The following is a 15626-nucleotide window of genomic DNA, read 5'->3' on the forward strand; positions in this document are numbered from 1 at the left end:
AGAGAAACAGCTATGAGAGAGGTCTTTGTGCAAATCTATCCTGCAGGAAGGAGCCCCAGGGGTATGGTCAGCATGGCTGTGGCTGACAGCACAGTGTAAGAAGAGCTGTTTTCAGCCACTGGCTTGGACTGATGGCCAGTGGGCGTCAGAAAGCGACTGGAGGAAAGTTTATCAAATAGGTGGACAGTTGCTGTGCATTTTAAGTAGAGGTTCACGCGAAGGACTCTGAGAATCTGAATTCCAAGAGAAGACAGCAAAGTCTCAGATATTGCAATAATATTTAACCAGATGAATAATTTGAATATACTGTATTTACCGTTTTGTCTGCTGTCATCACACGCAGAAACCTATTTAAGACTGTTTGAAAATAAAAAAGAAGGGTTGTTTAGGTCAGCCGAGAGTCTGCTGGGGCCAACACCCTAGCACCTCCTGAAGAAACGCTTAAACCCTTTTTCAGGAAGTGAAATTTCTGAACAGCTATGACTTATGTTAATATATTACAGATGTGCTATCGCTACAGCACGTTTTGACACAGGCCATAGTGGGGCACTAATCCAAGGCAGAGATGAGGGTGCTAAGAATGACACAGCCTACTCTTGTCCAGCGTGTCGAACACAGATGTTGCAAGGGGCGTGTTCTGGGTCTTAGCATCTTATATTCTAAAGGAAATAGGGAGCAGAAGACTTTTTTCACTGAACATTCTATTAAGATCTTAAAAGTATATCCACCATGGTCCCAGGTTTGACCAGCCTGTGGGCTCCATGTCGTGACATTATCAACGATAACTCTAGTTTTTGTAGCTTTATCCCATTCATTAACACCAGGTCTCCAGCCCCACTCGAGGTCTCGCCCAGTCATTTCCAGAGACACTGGGTGAGTCTGTGAGGATCCCTTGCATTCTTCCAGGGAGGCTTCTCTCGCCCACGCCCACTATTCTGGCCCGTTGCATGTACAGGAATGCCGTTTTCTTCAGCACCTGCGTCCCTCAGGGAGCTCAGATGGGAACCTGCGGCGTGAGGGTGGGACTGTTCTCAGGCAGACGTTACGCTCACCTTTTCCTTTTCTCCTCCCTCCAACCCCACTCCTTCCTTCTCGTTCGGTCAGGAACCCTCATGAAAACACATTCCTGCCTCACCTCCAACTGTACATTCACAGACAAGTCTGAACCTAAGTATCTCAAATAAGGAGGTTCCAATCCTAGTGGATTTATTTGAGAACTAAACTCTGGGGAAAACTCTCAGGGTATAACAGGATGTACCACTGGAACTCTGTATCGTTCAGTTTTGGCAGGAGCCCCCATGACTGAGGACAACATGGTGGGTTCAGCGACGGCGCTGTGCCCTGAAGCAGCGTGCATGGAGACGGTGGAGCTGGGTCTGCCGGTTCTTCCTGTCACCCAGGAAGGCCTCAGAGCAGGTTCTGGTGCAAGAGACTGAGAGTGAGGAATATATATGGGCTGCCCACACCCCACAGAGAAGAAGTACTTCCCCTTCCCTCAAGAAAAGTGATTTGGACTTCGTGAGAGTTGGATATCATGTTGCCTAGGGTTTGGGAGGAAGAGAAACTTTTGTTTCCCTCCTACTAAGCCTAAGGGCTAGAGCAGCTCTTCCGTGGGAGCAGAATGAAGAAAACAGCCTAGGTTGGAAACAGGGGTTCTCCGCTGGGTTGAGAACATTGCATGTGCATTTGCATGGCAGGTGATACGTTCTGGAGAGCCGTCAGGGACCCTGTAGAGAGGACCTGGCCTGGGGTCATTGTAAGGGGTGTCCCACCAAGAAGGACTGCCTGAGACAGAGGAAGCCTCCAGCAGAAGCTCAGAGGCCAGGGGAAGAGTCAGACAGAGCCGACGGGTAGAGTCAGAACCAGCCAGAGGACAGACACCACCCACATGTCCCAGCAGGGGGATTCCAAGCATTGGCCAATGTGCTCTGTGGGAGGAAGAGCCAGCAATTGCACATCTATCCACATCCTGATTACAAAGGAGCCAGTCAGGAAAGGCGTTTCCTCCACACTCCACACCTTTCTGCCCCTTTCCAGCCCATTGCAGTGAGAGGGAGGCGGGGAGGCAGGTGAGGAGTGGAGAAGGAGTCACCACGCTGTCCTCAGCTCTACAGGTTTCCAGTCAGCACAGGCCCAGGCTGGGGTCACTTTAAGCTGGATGAAATTTTGGAATCTTGTTGGATAGGAATTTTCAACTATTGAAACAAGACTGGTTTTGTGCCTGAAGGAGTCAAGAATATTGAGAGACTTTCTCAAGATTTCCTGCACAGGTATGAAAGAAGGAAAGAATTTAAAGGAGCCGTGGGAGAAGAAATCATTTTCTGCTTGCCCCTCGCGAAGCCAGTGGCAGAGAGCACCGTTAAACACAGTCACACACAGTCACTCACAGTTAATCTACATAGAAGCATTTAAAATACTATCTACGGCTGTGAGAGGCCAGTGCCAGCTCGTTGAGATCTCCACTCACTCAACACCTGCATGTTGAGGACCATGGGTGATATTAGTGCCCTAAAGGCAGTATTGACCGAACTTGTTTTACTCAAACTCTTATCTCTAAGCATCAAGAGCCTACTAGGTGTGGCAAACATCTGAGATTCTGTGAGAAAAGCGTGGCCTTCCATTTCCTGCCTCACACTGACTTGGAGGCAAATACCATGCCCGCAGCAGAGAAGCAGTGCAGTCACTTCCGCTGCAGGATTTCAGTGTCATTTCTCCCATTCTCCCTCCCTACCTCTCTCTTTCTGCATACTTGAATTTATGTGGGCAGTGTAGAAGGAAAAGAAAATCTCAGGACCAGAATTCACAATGCCAAAAGGAAAAACTAAGCTGAAAGCTGAGTCATGTAAGAACTTCCCTTTTGATCTTAAGAAGATAGCTACAGGCCGGGCGCGGTGGCTCAAGCCTGTAATCCCAGCACTTTGGGAGCCCGAGGCGGGTGGATCACGAGGTTAAGAGATCGAGACCATCCTGGTCAACATGGTGAAACCCCGTCTCTACTAAAAATACGAAAAATTAGCTGGGCATGGTGATGCATGCCTGTAATCCCAGCTACTCAGGAGGCTGAGGCAGGGGAATTGCTTGAACCCAGGAGGCGGAGGTTGCAGTGAGCCGAGATCACGCCATTGCACTCCAGCCTGGGTAACAAGAGCGAAACTCTGTCTCAAAAAAAAAAAAAAAAAAAAAAGAAGATAGCTACAATGAAAAGTTAAAACAATCTCCCCAGGCAGCTACTCTATGTTCACCTTATCCTTATGTGAAGGGCCAATTTACTAAGCATGAGGGGAGTATCTAATTGACTATTCCCCTTCCTGCTCCTTTTCTCTTGCAACTTGTGGATTCGGTACTGTGACCATACCCTCTCTCTCTCCCCTCTAGCCCACTTTCCTTCTTTAAATATTGAAGTCCCCAAAATCGTCTTTGGAAAAAAGCATGGACCACAGACTGTTCCTGTGGCTTTGTGTTGCTTTTTCCTGGGCATGTCCTTATCCTTGGCAAAATAAACTTTTAAATCGATTGAGACCTGTCTCAGGTACTTTTTGGTTTATGGCAGTAAAGTGTGCATAATGCAACTGCACTTGTATTTCGTAATATCTTTATGTGTTCTTATTACTCAGGTAAGCCATTTTTATTGTGAGAAAAATCAGAAGATACAAATACATTCGAAGGGAAAAAACCTCTCATCTTTCCTATCTCCCAACCTTAGTTTAGTCTATGTCTTTAATTAATTGGCCTATTTCTAGATCTATCCACTTTGGACGTGAGATTTCTGCTAAGATGGGTGAAGATTTTGTTTATTTACACCACATTTCACCTCCCTTTTCCCATCATTTCAGTTTCTCACATTACTATTTTCTTTCTTTATAAGTTACCTTGGTGATTCCAGGTAACTGAATTAGACTTTTAGCCACTGTTTATCAACTATGGAAAGGCTATCTTGGGCTTTCCTTTAGCAATCTTCCCCTTTTCACTGACCGGTTTTTCATCTGTAGTTTCCCTTATGCATTGTTAAGGTCAACAACATTTGCAGATGCCAGCAGCCACCCTCTCTGCTATGCTTCTTCCATTTTGTGACTCAGCATTCTCTCAAATCTAAGAATACTAATTCATTCATTTTAAAGCGAGTATTTATTGAATTAGTTCTGTTTCCTTGGCTGTCAGTTCTTCTATTTTTAGATTGTTTTCTTTAGGTTTTGATCATCATTGGTTGTTTGCTCACCTGCCTGTTGAATGCTAGTTTTGTTTACCATAGCCTACCTCAAGTGACAGGTAGAATCCAGGTAACTTGTCAGTCTGGAGCCAGGGAGGCATCCACAAGCCACCACCTGTGTTCCACACAGAGTGCCTTAGAAGCCTGTGGATAAACGAGACAGTAGGCACTGCTGGGGCTGGGATTCTAGAATCAAGAATGTGCTGACAATATGACCTGGGCTCATCTTGAATGCAGGAGCTAGAAACCAAGAAAGGTAGCTGGTGACAGGCAGGAAAGAACTTGACTGTATAAAAGCAGATATATATATATATATATATATATATATATATATATATATAACCACCAAAGAAGATGAGCCCCCAAAACCTGTTTAGAACCTATCTCAGGCAGACAGTATTACATATTCTTCCAGCTACAGAAGGGCTTCATGGCATCAAACCCCATGTCTGGAAGTAGTTATTCATTAAATATTTACCAAGCATGTACTTTATGACAGGTGCTGTGCTCCTCTCTGGAGTTTATACACAAATAGGACATGTACTTCACACAAGAAGCTCACCATCTATGGGAGAGGAAGACACACGTTACATACAGCATGGTGTGGTAAGTTCTACAGTGAAAATGTGCACAGATCCCTGGGGGGATCACACATGGAAGGAGTATGCAGCTCAAAACGAGAAGTGGATCTAGTTTCTCAGGTGGGAGATTCCTGAACTGAGTCCTGGAGACAACTGGGAGTTGGGTAGAAAAGAGTGGCAACTGGAGACAGAACGATAAACTTTCTAGGCAGAAGGGAGAGCATGGCAAGATCAGGTGTCTGAAAATAAAACCGTATGACTGGAGGTTGGTGAGATAAGGCTGTTGAATTGGACAGAGCTGGGCTACCTACCTCCATGAAGTTTCTTATAACTGGAAATGAGCAGGGAGGCGGTGTGTGCCTGGTGCTCTGGTCATTCACTGCCACATAATCATCCAAAATAATGGCTGCAAGTAGTGATGGTCATTTATTTTGCCCATGAATCTGCAGTTTGCACAGAGCTTATCAGGAAATGCTTGTTCTTGCTCTATGTGGTATTGCTAGTTTGCTGGGCTTTGTGGTAGGTGGGATCTGCTTCTAAGGTCATGGTGCTGATGGTCAGGTGTGGGTCCAGCCAGTGCTGAAGGCCAGAAACCTTGCTGCTTTCCTCATGGGCCTCTTCCCGGGCCTGGCCTCCCTCACCATCTGGCAGCTGTGTTTCCAGAGTGCCTGTTCCAAGACAGTTGGGCACAGATTGCATCACCTTGGAGACCTCATCTCCAAGGTCACATAGCATCACTTCTTCCTCACTGTATTAGTAAAGACAGTCCCAAAGACCGTTGAGTTTCAGGGATAGAGGAATAAGACTCTATCTCTTGATGGCTGAATGGCAAGGTTTGAAAGAGCCTGTGGGATGAGCCATTTTTAGGATATGTAACCCCCACTCCCACCCAAGGCAGCGGGTGTGTGGAAGACAGAAAGTGGGGTTTGACCCAGAGGCAAGGGGACCCATTAGGAGACTTATTCAAGTGAGAAAAGGACACAGTGGAGAGATGAAAATGTGTTCCACAGTCTCTTAGTCTCTGGGAGTTAGAAAAGGAGGTTCAGAAATTATAGAGCAGCAGTCGGCCACAATCTCACCCTCTGGAGCAGGTGTCCCCAAACTACGGCCCACGGGCCGCATGCGGCCCCCTGAGGCCATTTATCTGGCCCCCCGCTGCACTTCAGGAAGGGGCACCTCTTTCATTGGTGGTCAGTGAGAGGAGCACAGTATGTGGCGGACCTCCAACGGTCTGAGGGACTGTGAACTGGCCCCCTGTGTAAAAAGTTTGGGGACGCCTGCTCTGGAGGCTTCTGCTGATGGCACTGGTGCCTGGCTCCTGGTTTCAGGGCCAGACTCTGCCGTGGACAGTTGGCTAGCCAGGATCTGGGAGTTGTTTTTGTGTGCTCGCTCCACATCAGTCAGGGACATGGTTTCCATGAAGAAACCCAATGCAACTCACAAGGTCCTACCGTTCTCATGACTGGCAGCAACACACACTGCATGGACCAGCAATTCCAGGTGACTTCAGCACTGTGCTGTCCATGGAAACAAAGCCTCCCCAGAGACTACTGCTGACAGGGAGCTATGTCCTGAGAGCATGAATGAGTCTGACCCACTTTCAAAACACATGAACTCCTGACGGTGGCCTTCAGGGGAGGTGGAGGACCCTTACTCCAAATGCCTGGATGACTATTGAGAATAACATTCAAGAACGTTCAAGAACAATGCAGATGCTTCCTGAGAATGTGCTTGTTTTCAAGTCCATGGGCCTTCAAGGGTCAGAAACTGAGGGTGTACAATAACAGTATTCAGTTCGATGGTGAAAGATGAGAACAGTTATTAGGGAGTTTCCCATCTGTTCCTTCCCAGTCACGCGCGCGGTTGTTCCCTGCAATTCAACCAGCACACATCCTCCTCTCCATCAGCCTAGGATGTACTTGTGTTCACCCAACTGCAGGATGACCCCTTCACCTCTCACTTTACCAGTAATGAGTGTGCTCATTTCAGGCTCAGACCTGTGGCCTGGGCTTTGATTTTTGGTTGTTATAAAGCAACCAAGCTGGGTGGCTAGCAGAGTTCCGGCATCTCAGAGACCTTTGGATGTGGACGAGGACCACAGAGGCAGACCCACAGAAGGAAATTCAACCTCGAATCGGAACTGAGGTTGGCAGGTGAGGCTGCCACAGGCCCTTTCCAGTAGCCAGCAAGATCGAGTCTTCAAAAACTCAAGAGCCCCTTGCCATGGAATACCCCCTGTGAAAGACGTGTCCACCCCAGGGATCTATCTGGAGAAGGCTATAGCTGTTCTTTACACTTCTCCCCGTTTGAACGCTCTTTCTATGCTGCTCCCGCCATCTCTCTATGCCTAGTTTTGTTGCTTATAAAATAAGAGTGTGGGTCCAAGCAATCTCTAAGGCACCTTCTAGCTCAGAACGTTCCATGAGTGTGTTTCCACACTGTATTAGTCACAGTTTCTCCAAAGAAACAGAAATGATAGTATATAGATAATTGGCTCACATGCTTATGGAGGCCAGGAAGCCACATAATCTGCCATCTGTATACTGAAAACCCGGGAAAGCTGGTGGTGTAATTCAGTCTGAGGCCAAAGACCTGAGAACCTGGGGGTGCCGCTGCTGTACACCCTGGAATTGGAAGGCCTGAAAACCAGAAGCTCCAAGACCTAATGGCAGGAAAAGATGGATGGCCCAGCTCAAGAAGAGGGAGAGAAAAATTCTCTCTTCCTCTGCCATTTTGTTTTACTCATGTCGTCAGTGGATGGGATTGTGCCCACCCACATTGGTGACAGTGGACGTTCTTTACTCTGTCCACTGAGTCAAATGCTAACCTCTTCCAGAAACACCTTCATAGGCACTTCCAGAAATAATGTTCAATGAGATATCTGGGCACTCCTTAGCCCAGTCAGGCTGACACAAAATCAACCCATCACACATAAATTTCCCAGGCAAAGCAGCAGAGGGTCTTGATAATCACATGAGTGCAACTCTTTGAAGTACATTTTTAAGGAGCAAGAATTGGCCAAGGCCATCCACTGATTCCAGTTTCTTGACTTTCTTCTCTCCAGTGACTTTTTTCTTTCATCCGTCTTGGTTACCAACTGTACCGCCTCCAAATTTGCAGTTCACTTATCCTGTTTTCCAGCCACAATCAGTTGCCCTTCTCGTTCATTTACTTAATCTTTCAATCTCATTAAGACCTCCCAATTCATTGACCCCTGGCATCTTCTTTTTTTTTTTTTTTTTATCAGTTTTTCTTTACTTTCCACCTTATGAAATTTATATATCCCATGGTTTATCTTCATAACTATAGTAGAGTCTATTTTATCCAATGTGATTTGGTCTGGCAATTGGTAACAAGTAGAAAAAGTTCAAAAAGTAAAAAAAGTAAGTTAAAACTGGGAGTTCTAAAAAACGACACATATACCTTTGAACCATTCTTTTAGTTAATAACATAGAAAATCGGGATTAATTTGACAGTCTTTTGAGTTAGGCTCATGCCTTTCCTTTGAGAATGGGTCTGCTGATTAGAATTCTGTGTTCTTGTTTTGCTAAGTCACTATAAAACCTCCTCTACAACTTCCAGTTTGGTTTTCTTTAAAATGGAGTGAGCATGGAATGACATTTGGAAGCCATCTGAGTGCAGTTATGTTCTTACAGTAATGTGTAAGCTTGAAATAACAGGTGTTGCAACACTTGTAAGCCCAGAACAAACAGAACTGAACAGTGGAGCGTGGGTGCTTGTGGAGCCATCTGGGTGCCTCAGCCCGTAAGTTCAGTAAAACCCTCATGCTCCTGAAGGCTCTGTCTCAGCCTTTTTGCCTCCGCAAGCCCCTTCCCGATCAGCCTTCTCAGCCCTTCCCTTTCATTTGATGGCCCTGCCTCTGTCACTAGAGCCAAGGACCTTAGAACCAAGCAATGCCATGAGAGAGTCAACTGGGTGCCTGAAAATCTATTTAAGAATTATGGCCCTAGCAGGAGAACAAATATGAAAAGATTCCTCCAGAGAATGGCCTAGAAAAGAGATTAGTTGCATCTAATAAAGTACAGGTAATAGAAAACAGCCATGACTAGGGAAATGGTTAGCAACTAGGTCATCAGGATCCACGGGGTGGCAGGGAGCACCTGCTGGAAGGGGGCAGCCAAACCCAGGAGGAGCTCACACTTAGCCTGTCAGGGGTTGCAGGCAAGACCCCAGCCAGTGTCCGGGTCCAGGACCTTTCTGATTTTTCTTTTTAATTGAGAAATCCCAGCAGCTGAAAAGGTAAACTCACAAACTTTCTAGAAAAGTTACACCAATATTGTCGGGGATGGCCATGATATCTTTTGTATGTAAACATTTTTTATTCCCAGGGAAATTCTGAGTCAAATGTAGAAATGTTTAAGAGAATCAAACTAATAGTATTAATATTTTTGAGATTAAAAATCTTGTCCATATTTGGTAGTTTAAGTGTTTGTAAAATTTAAGATAATTTGGGCTATTAATTTAAAATCTATAATTAAACAGGCTTTTTATTCTAGGTTATAATCTTACTAAATATACAGCCTTGGATCATTTAGAAGAATTAAGACTCAGTATAGTTCTAAGTTTATTAGAATTCCAAGGATTACTTAAGTACTTGGACAGGTTTGTTTGTTAATTAGGTAGCTTAAGTGCTTCAGAAAGGAAATGGAATTAATGGACACATAAATGTTAAAATACTTAAAGGAGTTTATTTAATTCAATTTAAAAAAGAAAGTAGACATTAACCCAAGTAATTAAAAGGACTTGCTAAATGCTAGGTTTATAAATAGAGTAAAGAGATCGGTATGCCAAATTCAGAAACTTAAGGAAGAAACAGCGTTTGGTAATTTTATCTTTAATTTTTAAAACTGAACTTTTTTGAGGGTAATTATTTCTACATTCAAAACCCATCCTTAAGGACACAAAACTCTCCCACTGACAGCCTCATACTTCGTGGGGGAACAGAGGCCATCAGACAGGCCCCCTCCTCCTCTGGTCATCGAATCCCCAGGCTGCTGTGCTGGATCCTTCTTCCAGACAGCAGCAGTCGCGTTGCTGCGCCACGGTCCCAGGCTCCTCTAACGCAGCTCTGATGCCCTCCCTCTTGCGTCTTCACTTCCCCCTCTCTGGGACTGTTCGCACGAGCCAATAAACAAACTCTGGTGTCTCCATCTCATGAAATGTCCCCCAAGCCCTCCAGCTATTTCTCCTTCTCAGCTCCCAAGTTGTCTTCATCTTCCGCCTGGTCCTTCCTTGGTCTTCTTCAATCTGCTCCACCCAAACTGCTCATGTCAAGGTCACCGGCTTTTCTGTTGCTGTCCCCGTGGGTTTTGTCTCTATCCTTATCTGACTTGACTTCTGTCTGGCCCTGCCTCCCTCTCTCTCTTCCTGTCCCTCTAATCTTCTTCCTAGTCTCCAACTCTAAGAGAACATTGCTTCTGAACCTCCTCTTCCTCTTTCTCTGCGTCCTATCCCTGGACAGCCCACTTACTTCCCTGACTTTAAATGCCATCTGTGCCCCGAGAAATTCCACATTTGGTACCAAGATTGGCACATGCAACTGTCTTTGGCAACTCCCTTTCAGGGCTCATAGCATCTCGGATTTATCTTGATTAAACCTTGGTCAATTGAACATTTAAAACTGAGCTCCTGATGGAGTGAACATTTTTCTACTTTGAACTATTTCCACCTCAGTCTTCTTCAAGCTGGCCAGCAGCCCCCTTCCACACCACCTTCAAGCACTGCCTGCTCCAAGCTTATCCCCATCTCCCTCAGGGCCCACACAGAGGTCTGTTCCACTTAGTGCTTTGTCTTTGGCAATAACTGGCTACTTCAAAGTCTCTAAATGTTAGAGTTAAATCATAACTCTTCAAAGAGGCTGTTTTAAAAATTCACTCCAGGGCTGGGTGCAGTGGCTCACGTTTATAATCCCAGCACTTTGGGAGGCTAAGGCAGATGGCTCACTTGAGCCCAGGAGTTCAAGACCAGCCTGGGCAACAGAGTGAGACCCCATCTCTACAACAAATACAAAAATCAGCTGGGCATGGTGGTGCACATCTGTGGTCCCAGCTACTTTGGGGGCTGAGAAGGGAGGATCACTTGAGCCCAGGAGATTGAGACTGCACTAAGCCATGTTTGTGCCACTGTACTCCAGTCTGGGTGACAACATGAGACCCTGTCTCAAAAAAATAAAATTTCTGTGTTTGTATCTTGGCAACACAAAAATAAATGAATAAAAATTCTCTATTTTTGTTTTTAAATCATCCTGATTAAGTTAGGCAACCAATTCATTTTGGACTCCAGTTCAAGTGATCCTCCTGCCTGAGCCTCCTGAGTAGCTGGGATTACAGGTGGGCACCACCACGCTCAGCTAATTTTGGAGTTTTTAATACAGATGAGATTTCACCATGTTGGCCAGGCTGGTCTTGAACTCCTGACCTCAGTGATCCTCCTGCCTCGGCCTCCCAAAGTGCTGGGATTACAGGCGTGAGCTACCGCCCTCGGCCCACTCATTTTCCATCCCAATTTTGTTTCTCCATTAATCCATAACTTGCGGGATTTGTTTTCTTATATACCGATTCCCATAAGATGCAAGCTCCCTGAGGACAGAGATCTGTATATATTTTTTTGCTATTGCAACCCATGGCTTAGCACAGGAACCAGCATCTCAACAACGGTTGAACGAAGACCTACAATTGTGCATGAAAGAGAAAGGGGGTCTACAGTGCGTAGATACAGCTAAAACTTTCTAGTCCAACTGTCCCAGTGGGCCAGGTTGCCTGCCCCTATCTTAGAGGATTAAATCCATTAAAGTTATAGACAGAGGGGAAATAGTGATGGTAAGACTACTTTTATTTTTGCTTTATTTTATACTTTTATACTTAAAATTTTTTTATACTTTTATTTTCATTGCTCGATGAAATGCCATTGTAAATGCTAATTATCTTCTAGCAACAACTTTGAGAACTAATCTCCAGTCTCTTGCTAATTTTCTTTCAGATTTCCACTTTTCCAAATTTAGGTAGACTAGATTCTATGCACATCACCTTTGGGTTAAGGTAGCTAAAAACTAAACTTTCAAGATGGTACTATATCATGTAAGTTAAATGTACTTTTTAATGCTGAGATGCTGTGGGTTTGAGGATATGCAGGCACTAAAGTTTAAGTTCCCACATCCAGTTACAGATGCGAGATTAAATTCTAATGGGATGACACTTTCTCTACATTTCATAAAAATGTCAACATTGTGATACCCATTAGAATGGCTACTCTCAAAAAAAAAAAAACAGAAAATAAGTGTTGATGAGGATGTAGATAAATTGGAACACTTATACACTGTTAGCAGGAACGTGAAATGGTACAGCTGCTATGGAAAACAGTTTGGCAGCTCTTTAAAATTTTAAAAATAACAGTATCATATGATCCAGCAATTCCACTTATGGTTCCATACCTCAAAGAACTGAAAGCAGGAACTCAAACAGATATTTGCATACCCAAGTTCACAGCAGCATTATTGGGAATAGCTGGAAAGGTGGAAGCCACACAAATGTCTATTGAAAGATGAATAAACAAAATGTTGTCTATCCATAGAATAGAATATCATTCAGCCTTAAGTAGGAAAGAAATGCTGACACATGCTACAACATGGCTGAGCTTTGACAACATCATGCTAAGTGAAGTAAGCCTGTTACAGAAAAGTTAAATACTGTATGGTTCCACTTAAATGAGGTACCTAAAGTAGTCAAATGCATAGAGAAAATAGAACGGTGGTTCCCAGGGGCTGGAGGGCTGCAGGATGAGCTGTCGTTAATGGGGACAGAGTTTGTTTGTGAAAATGAGAAAGCTCTGGAGATGGATGGTGATGATGGTGGTACAACAGAATGGATGTATTTACCACCACTGACCCGTACACTTATAAGTAGTTCTGGTGACAAACTTTACGGTATGCATATTTTCCTACAGTTTTAAAAAGCACTGCAGACCACATGTGGTACCCAACATAAAGGATTTTTCACAAGTACTGTGGTAGATTTAGACAGATAAGAAATAACAGCTCTAGCCAATGGCACCCTGGGCTTGAAGATCCAACTCAGTGGAGCACATTCTCAGATGCCATGTGGTCTTCAGCAATGATAGAGACACAGGAGCCCAGAGGTCTGTCCTCTCCAAGGCTTGCATGAGCAAACTCAAGGTAAATGGAAGTACCACCGAAACCTAGAATATACTTTTTGGCCAATGGTTAAGTTGTCTTCATTAAACATTGGCTTAATTAAGGAGTGGGTAAGACCTTTCTAGTGACTTAAAGTGGGTTTGGCTCACCTCCAATTAAGCCAGAGAGAAGCCTGCTACCTTATTTTATAGGTTCTCGACAAATGTCTGTTAAGCACCTAACGTGTACAGGGAGCACATACTAAGAACTTTGGGAAAAGTGTACGTCTTTTGTGAATCATGAAATTGAGACTATTCAATCATTTTGATTAAAAAATGGCAATATCATATATTCAAGTTGAACTGTTGATGGTCTAATGGGGGAGAAAAGACACAGAGAGATACAAGAAAAGCTGGCCAGCAGCAATCAAGTCTAGCCCTGGTGTCACATAAATACTGCTGGTCTCCCAGGTAAAGGAGCAGCATGAGAAAGAAGGAGCTGGGACATCAGGGCACAAAGGGCAGAGCAAGTCCCCGTATCACAGAAGGGCCTGGGGAAGAGTGTGAACCCGACAGGGAAGGGGAAGTGCCTGCGCTCAGCCTCTTCGTGGAATTTTCAGAAGAGTTTCTAATGAGCAGACGTGAGAAAGTAAGCTTGGAAGGGAAGCTGAAGCACGTAAGCAGAGTCCGCGTCTTGGGTTGTCTGTTAAGTTTGGATTTCATCTTCTATCCAATGGGACAGAAGGGAGCCAATGAGCCTTCCTTGATGGCAGTGAAGTGACGCGAGTACAGCAGAGGTGCAGGAAGGAAAGACTGCAGAGGAAAGAAATTATAGGAAGGCTGCACCATTAAAAATGACTATTTAGTCTGGCAGAAAGCAGCAAGAAAACAGACCAAATGCCTGGGGGTTGAAATTGGAAATTATGCACTGGGGATCAAGGGGTTGGGTGAGGACCTTATGAAGGAAACAGGTGGTGCTGGAGTTGGAGGCAGATAGGTGGGGCAGCCGCTAAATGAGAAAGGCAGGAATCGGTGACACACGTGAGCCTTTGACCCAAGTCATAAGGAGAGTCATGGCATCTGACTTGGCTTGACTAAATGCCAAAAGATGATGGAACACTATCTAGAATTTCACAAGAAAAGACTGTGATGCATGAACCATGTGCAGCTAAGCAAACATTTGTTTTCAAGGGCCATATAAAGGCATTCTCAGATATAAATGGATTCCGAGTACACTGTTCTCTTTTTCTCAGGCTGATTCACTCAGTGCTTTTAAATTAATTTATTGAGCACCTACTAGGTGCCAAGCATTGGTCTAGTATTTAGGATACATCAGTTAACAAAACAAATACCCCTGCTTGTATTGGAACTTCATGCTGTGTGTATGTTGACAGAGAGAATAATAACCCTAGTAAGTAAATAAATTATTCATGTTAAAAGTTGATAAGTACTACAGGGGAAAGATGAAAGCAGAGAAAGAGGGGAAGTTTCATTATTAGTGGGATAGTCATGGTAGGCTTCACTGAGAAGGGTATTAAAAACTTTTTCTAGATTACCTAGATTAGGAATTCGGTATTTTGCAACACCAATCTGCTCATTGACTTCACTACATTCTGAAATTTGCAAATAATGTTAACAAGTACTTTTGGTAAAAATATTGACTAAAAAGAAAATTGTTTTCTGTTTGTTTGTTTGCTTGTTTGTTTTGAGATGGAGTTTCTCTCTTGTTGCCCAGGCTGGAGTGCAATGGTGCGATCTGGGCTCACTGCAACTGCAGCCTCCTGTGTTCAAGCGATTCTCCATATTGCTGAGATTGCAGAGGTGAGCCACCATGCCTCGCCAGAAAATAATTTTCTAATACCACTGGGAAACCAAGCAAAGTCCAGAACAGACATTTTTCTCCTAAATATTTTCCTACCACCTGTACAACCAAAGTGAGTCTCTGTTTTTACTCAACCCAATTTGGTTCCCTGCAATTTAAAATATGATTAAAAAAAAAGATGTATAAAAATGTGAAAAAAAATTAAAATTCTTCCAAAGGATTTCTAGATGGATTTGTAACCAGTATCACCTTCCCTACCTCAAAAAATTCACAACCTGAAAGATTTTCCACCAGAGATAATCCAAGGCTACCCAACGGTATATGGGTAGACAGTTTCCAAAGACAAATTCCAAATGCACCTTTCACAAAGAGAGCACCTGTAATTCTATAATTCTAGAACACCTAAGGCCACCACTGTCACAGAACCAACGGGATGTGGATACTATTTTGATGTCTGCTTTTTTTTTTTTTTTTTTTTTTTTTTTTGAGTTGGAGTCTTGCTCTTTCACCCAGGCTGGAGTGTGGCGATGTGATCTCAGCTCACTGCAACCTCCATCTCCCAGGTTCAAACGATTCTCTTGCCTCAGCCTCCTGAGTAGCTGGGATTACAGGTGTGTACCACCACACCCAGCTAATTTTTGTGTTTTTAGTAGAGACGGGGTTTTGTCATGTTGGCCAGGCTGGTCTCGAACTTCTGGCCTCAAGCAATCCACCCACCTTGGCCTCCCAAAGTCCCGGGGTTACAAGGCGTAAGCCAGTGTGCCTGGCCGGATGTCTGCATTCTAATTGGGCAAGTATCTTAGTTAGTTTCATTACCTCACTCTCAAGCCTCCCTCATTGTATTATTCTCTGCTCTTCACTGCACTCA

Source organism: Saimiri boliviensis, chromosome 1, assembly GCF_048565385.1.
Source record: "Saimiri boliviensis isolate mSaiBol1 chromosome 1, mSaiBol1.pri, whole genome shotgun sequence".
NCBI lineage: Eukaryota > Metazoa > Chordata > Mammalia > Primates > Cebidae > Saimiri > Saimiri boliviensis.